The sequence below is a fragment of the Nerophis ophidion genome, unplaced genomic scaffold (genome assembly GCF_033978795.1).
Source record: "Nerophis ophidion isolate RoL-2023_Sa unplaced genomic scaffold, RoL_Noph_v1.0 HiC_scaffold_38, whole genome shotgun sequence".
In the NCBI taxonomy this organism is placed as follows: domain Eukaryota; kingdom Metazoa; phylum Chordata; class Actinopteri; order Syngnathiformes; family Syngnathidae; genus Nerophis; species Nerophis ophidion.
In genome coordinates, this window is record NW_026906960.1 from 70,221 (window position 1) to 76,238 (window position 6,018).

Here is a 6,018-nt window from a genome sequence, read left to right on the forward strand (position 1 = left end):
GTGTCCTTTATTAGACTGTATTAAATAGAGTGAACATCGTTAATAACTGTTTGCATCCGGTTGTATTAGTCTGAGCGCACTTTGATGCTTCTTTATAAAACGATGCTTTGGCTTCTCCGGGAGAGGAGTCCTCCATATTTGACCTGACCTCCTCCCAGGAACTGCAGTCCTATGTAAATGACGCTCGCTGGTAATAAAGCCAGTTTTGGTTCAGTAAAGCGTCTCCGACGTCTGTTTGGATCCAGTCGCTCTGCCGTGTCGCCCTTCTGTCCGGACCAGGATGACAAGACCAGAAATACACTTCAAAAGCTCCAGAGTTTTACCTCCAAAAATAGAGAGATAAGACAAAGTCAGAGTCAGTTCCACAAAACACTGAAAGGGATTGCCGTGGTTGGGAGAGTGGCCGTGCCAGCAACCTGAGGGTTCCTGGTTCGATCCCCACCTTCTACCAACCTCGTCACGTCCGTTGTGTCCTTGGGCAAGACACTTCACCCTTGCTCCTGATGAGTCGTGGTTATTGCCTTGCATGGCAGCTCCCGCCATCAGTGTGTGAATGTGTGTGTGAATGGGTGAATGTGGAAATAGTGTCAAAGCCCTTTGAGTACCTTGAAGGTATAGCAGTATGAACCTTTCAAGTCATGGCTGCAAACTGCCAGTAAGAAGAAGAAGTAATAGAGCTGGTTGCTTGTTTCTCTCGTGAGATCTGACAACATGTTTAAATAGAACAATTGACAGGTTGACAACATCCAAACAAACCAAGTCATCTCCAATACATCTCAACATTACACACATCCTCCAGGCTGAGTTAGTCTACATGATGAAGTAAGCTGGAAACTACATGTAAGTCATATAAAGAAAACATTTACAAAATTGACTGCGATAACAAATAGAACAAAATACATACCCGCAAATATTAACTACATTTATTGTACCCAATTGTATTTGAATCATACATTGTTTATTGCATAAAAGTCTGGGGACATACATATAAAACAATCACACAACAATATTCATATTACACAAGAGAGTAATAAAGACAGTTAATAGAATGGATTATAGAGATCCAACAAATGATTCATAAAGTCACACATTTTTAAATTGTAGTAGGGACAATTGTTTAAATGATGTACAGTATAAAGTAAATAATAATATGCTTCCAGAAGTGGTCCAGAAGACGTTTCAGATGTGAACCAGTAAATATGAACTAAGAGGGATTTATGTGTACTCAAAAGCAAAGGTATGAACACATGTAAAACAAATATGTACATCATATAAAGGAGTTCATCTATGGAATCATCTACAATTAGAAAACAAAATATGTAACACTTCATTGTTTAAAAAAACTTAAATAAAACACTTATGAATAAGTACAAAACTGAATTATAAATATCTACACTTAAAATGTTTATTGTATGTAACATATTTTATGTAGTTTATTTTCACCCTTTCAGTCAAATTATTGTTTATTTTAAAATACACAAATGTGTATATTAACTCATGTACTTGACTGAAATAAAAGCACTAAACTGAAGTGTCTAATCTATAAATGTTAGAATCATATTAACAAGATTGTGTTACACAAACAACAATGATGTCACACATGTTATATGTGCTGATGTTGTTAGAAAGTCAAAATGAAAGTCTGGACAGTTTATTTCAAATCCTGCAGTTTCATTTGCTGCTGCTGTTCTCACCAGCACACTTGTGTTTCTTACACTGCTACTTAGAAGACAATCTTTCACCACACACACTGCAACTCAACACTTTCTCTCCTGGGTGTCTTCTCATGTGTACTGTACAAGATTTTAGGTGACGAAAACTTTTGTTGCAGCTTGTACAGGAGTATGGTTTTTCACCAGAGTGCGTTCTCATATGTAATTTTAATTGCTGTCTTTCTATACAACTTTTACCACAAACTGAACATATAAAAGGTTTTTCACCAGTGTGTGTTCTCATATGTACTTTTAAACTTTGATTTATTACAAAACATTTACCACATTCTGAGCAGGAAAAAGGTTTTTCTCCAGTGTGTATTCTCATGTGTGTTTTGAAATGGTCCTTTCGATTAAAATCTTTACTGCAGATTGAACATGAAAAAGTGTTTTCTCCAGTGTGTATTCTCATGTGTGCTTTGAAATGCGGCCTTTGAGTAAAATCCTTACCGCAGATTGAACATGAAAAAGGTTTTTCTCTAGTGTGTGTTCTCATGTGTACTTTTAAACTTTGATTTATTGCAAAACTTTTACCACATTCTGAGAAGGGAAAAGGTTTTTCTCCAGTGTGTGTTCTTATGTGTACTTTTAAACTTTGATTTATGACAAAACTTTTACCACATTCTGAGCAGGAAAAAGGTTTTTCTCTAGTGTGTACTCTCATGTGTACTTTTAAACTTTGATTTAATATGAAACTTTTACCACATTCTGAGCAGGAAAAAGGTTTTTCTCCAGTGTGTATTCTCATGTGTGTTTTCAAATGGTCCCTTTGATTAAAATTTTTACTATCAATCAATCAATCAATCAATGTTTACTTATATAGCCCTATATCACTAGTGTCTCAAAGGGCTGCACAAACCACCACGACATCCTCGGTAGGCCCACATAAGGGCAAGGAAAACTCACACCCAGTGGGACATCGGTGACAATAATGACCCAGTGGGACGTCGGTGACAATGATGACTATGAGAACCTTAGAGAGGAGGAAAGCAATGGATGTCGAGCGGGTCTAACATGATACTGTGAAAGTTCAATCCACAATGGATCCAACACAGTCGCGAGAGTCTAGTCCAAAGCGGATCCAACACAGCAGCGAGAGTCCCGTTCACAGCGGAGCCAGAAGGAAACCACCCCAAGCGGAGGCGGATCAGCAGCGCAGAGATGTCCCCAGCCGATACACAGGCAAGCAGTACATGGCCACCGGATCGGACCGGACCCCCTCCACAGGGGAGAGTGGGACATAGAAGAAAAAGAAAAGAAACAGCAGATCAACTGGTCTAAAAAGGGAGTCTATTTAAAGGCTAGAGTATACAAATGAGTTTTAAGGTGAGACTTAAATGCTTCTACTGAGGTGGCATCTCGAACTGTTACCGGGAGGGCATTCCAGAGTACTGGAGCCCGAACGGAAAACGCTCTATAGCCTGCAGACTTTTTTTGGGCTTTGGGAATCACTAATAAGCCGGAGTCCTTGGAACGCAGATTTCTTGCCGGGACATATGGTACAATACAATCGGCAAGATAGGATGGAGCTAGACCGTGTAGTATTTTATACGTAAGTAGTAGAACCTTAAAGTCACATCTTAAGTGCACAGGAAGCCAGTGCAGGTGAGCCAGTACAGGTATATATGTATGTATATATGTATATAAAGGTATATACAGTATAGGTACAGGTATATATGTATGTATATATCTATATAAAGGTATATACAGTATAGGTATATATGTATGTATATATGTATATAAAAGGTATATACAGTACAGGTATATATGTATGTATATATGTATATAAAGGTATATACAGTACAGGCGTAATGTGATCAAACTTTCTTGTTCTTGTCAAAAGTCTAGCAGCCGCATTTTGTACCAACTGTAATCTTTTAATGCTAGACATGGGGAGACCCCAAAATAATACGTTACAGTAGTCGAGGCGAGACGTGACAAATGCATGGATAATGATCTCAGCGTCTTTAGTGGACAGAATGGAGCGAATTTTAGCGATATTACGGAGATGAAAGAAGGCCGTTTTAGTAACGCTTTTAATGTGTGCCTCAAAGGAGAGAGTTGGGTCGAAGATAATACCCAGATTCTTTACCGTGTTGCCTTGTTTAATTGTTTGGTTGTCAAATGTTAGAGTTGTATTATTAAATAGAGTTCGGTGTCTAGCAGGACCGATAATCAGCATTTCCGTTTTTTTGGCATTGAGTTGCAAAAAGTTAACGGATTGTTTAATTTCATTAAGACACGCCTCCAGCTGACTACAATCCGGCGTGTTGGTCAGCTTTAGGGGCATGTAGAGTTGGGTGTCATCAGCATAACAGTGAAAGCTAACACCGTATTTGCGTATGATGTCACCTAGCGGCAGCATGTAGATGCTGAAGAGTTCAGGGCCAAGGACCGAACCCTGGGGAACTCCACACGTTACCTTAACGTAGTCCGAGGTCACATTGTTATGGGAGACACACTGCATCCTATCAGTAAGATAAGAGTTAAACCAAGACAGGGCTAAGTCTGACATAAAAATTCGTGTTTTGATACGCTCTAATAAAATATTATGATCGACAGTATCGAAAGCAGCGCTAAGATCGAGGAGCAGCAACATAGATGATGCATCAGAATCCATCGTTAGCAATAGATCATTAGTCATTTTTGCGAGGGCTGTCTCCGTGGAGTGATTTGCTCTGAAACCGGATTGAAAGGTTTCACATAGATTGTTAGACGCTAAGTGTTCATTTAACTGCTCCGCAACAATTTTTTCAAGGATTTTTGAAATAAAGGGAAGGTGAGACACCGGTCGGTAGTTTACCATGAGGTCAGGATCGAGGTTAGGTCTTTTAAGAAGAGGATGAATAACCGCTTTTTTGAATGTTAAGGGAACAGTGCCCGAGGAGAGTGATAAGTTTATAATATTTAGCACTGATGGACCTAATAATACAAAGAGCTCCTTGATCAGTTTCCCAGGAAGAGGGTCAAGTAAGCATGTTGTCTGTTTTATTCCATTTACACATTGTAACAATTCCTCTAATGTTATTTCCTCAAAACGAGAGAAACTATTTTGGAGGGCAGTATCCGCCGTATATACAATCGTGTCAGTGTTAATAGAACCCCGTTGTAGCTGGGACGCATTGTCTTTAATCTCCTTTCTAATGACTTCAATTTTCTTACTAAAGAATTGCATAAAGTCATCAGCTGAGTGGGTGGAGCTACTGGAAGGAGTCCCTTGTTGGGTTAGCGATGCTACCGTACTAAACAAAAATTTAGGATCGTTTTTATTACGGTGGATGAGATTTGAGTAATATTTAGCTTTAGCTGAGGTAAGCATGCGTTTATAAGTTATTAAACCATCACTCCATGCTTGATGGTGCACCTCAAGTTTAGTCGTGCGCCATTTGCATTCCAGCTTTCTGCATAATAATTTCTGAGCTCTAGTTTCTTCTGTAAACCACGGGGTGCGCTTTTTTGGAGCCTTTTTTAACTTTAGCGGTGCTATGTTATCAATGGTTTTGCGCAGGGCGTCATTAAAGTTGTTAGTGAGGTTATCAATAGAGCCCACATACTTTGGGAATGGTGCCATTACCGAGGGCAGTAGGTCCGCAAGAGTTGTCGTTGTGGCCGTATTAATGTTGCGGCTGCTATAGCAGTTATTATTATTATTAGTTTGACGAACATGCGTCTGAACCTCGAATTTTATAAGGTAATGATCGGACAATACTTTAGTATACGGGAGTATCGTAACTTTGGAAGCGGTGATGCCCCTGACAAGCACTAGGTCTATCGTATTACCGTTGCGATGCGTGGGTTCATTTATTATTTGTGTGAGACCACAGCTATCAATTACAGTCTGGAGCGCTACGCACGGTGGGTCCGATGGGGTATTCATATGGATATTAAAGTCCCCCATTATGATTATATTATCGGCGTGTGTCACAAGATCAGCAACGAACTCTGAGAATTCATTGATAAAGTCCGAACAGGGCCCTGGGGGGCGGTAGATAACAGCCAGGTGTAGAGGCAGCGGTGTGACAGACCTCATAGTAAGCACCTCAAACGATTTATATTTATTATTTATGTTAGGACTAAGGTTAAAGTTTTCGTTGTATATTAGTGCGACCCCCCCACCCCTTTTAAGCGGACGGGCAATATGCGCATGTGTAAAGTTAGGAGGACATGCCTCATTTAGCGCAAAAAAGTCGTTTGGTTTAAGCCAGGTTTCGCTGAGACCGATGACGTTAAGATTGTTGTCTCTGATAATATCATTAACTAACAACGTTTTGGGAGACAATGATCTTATGTTTAAAAAACCTATATT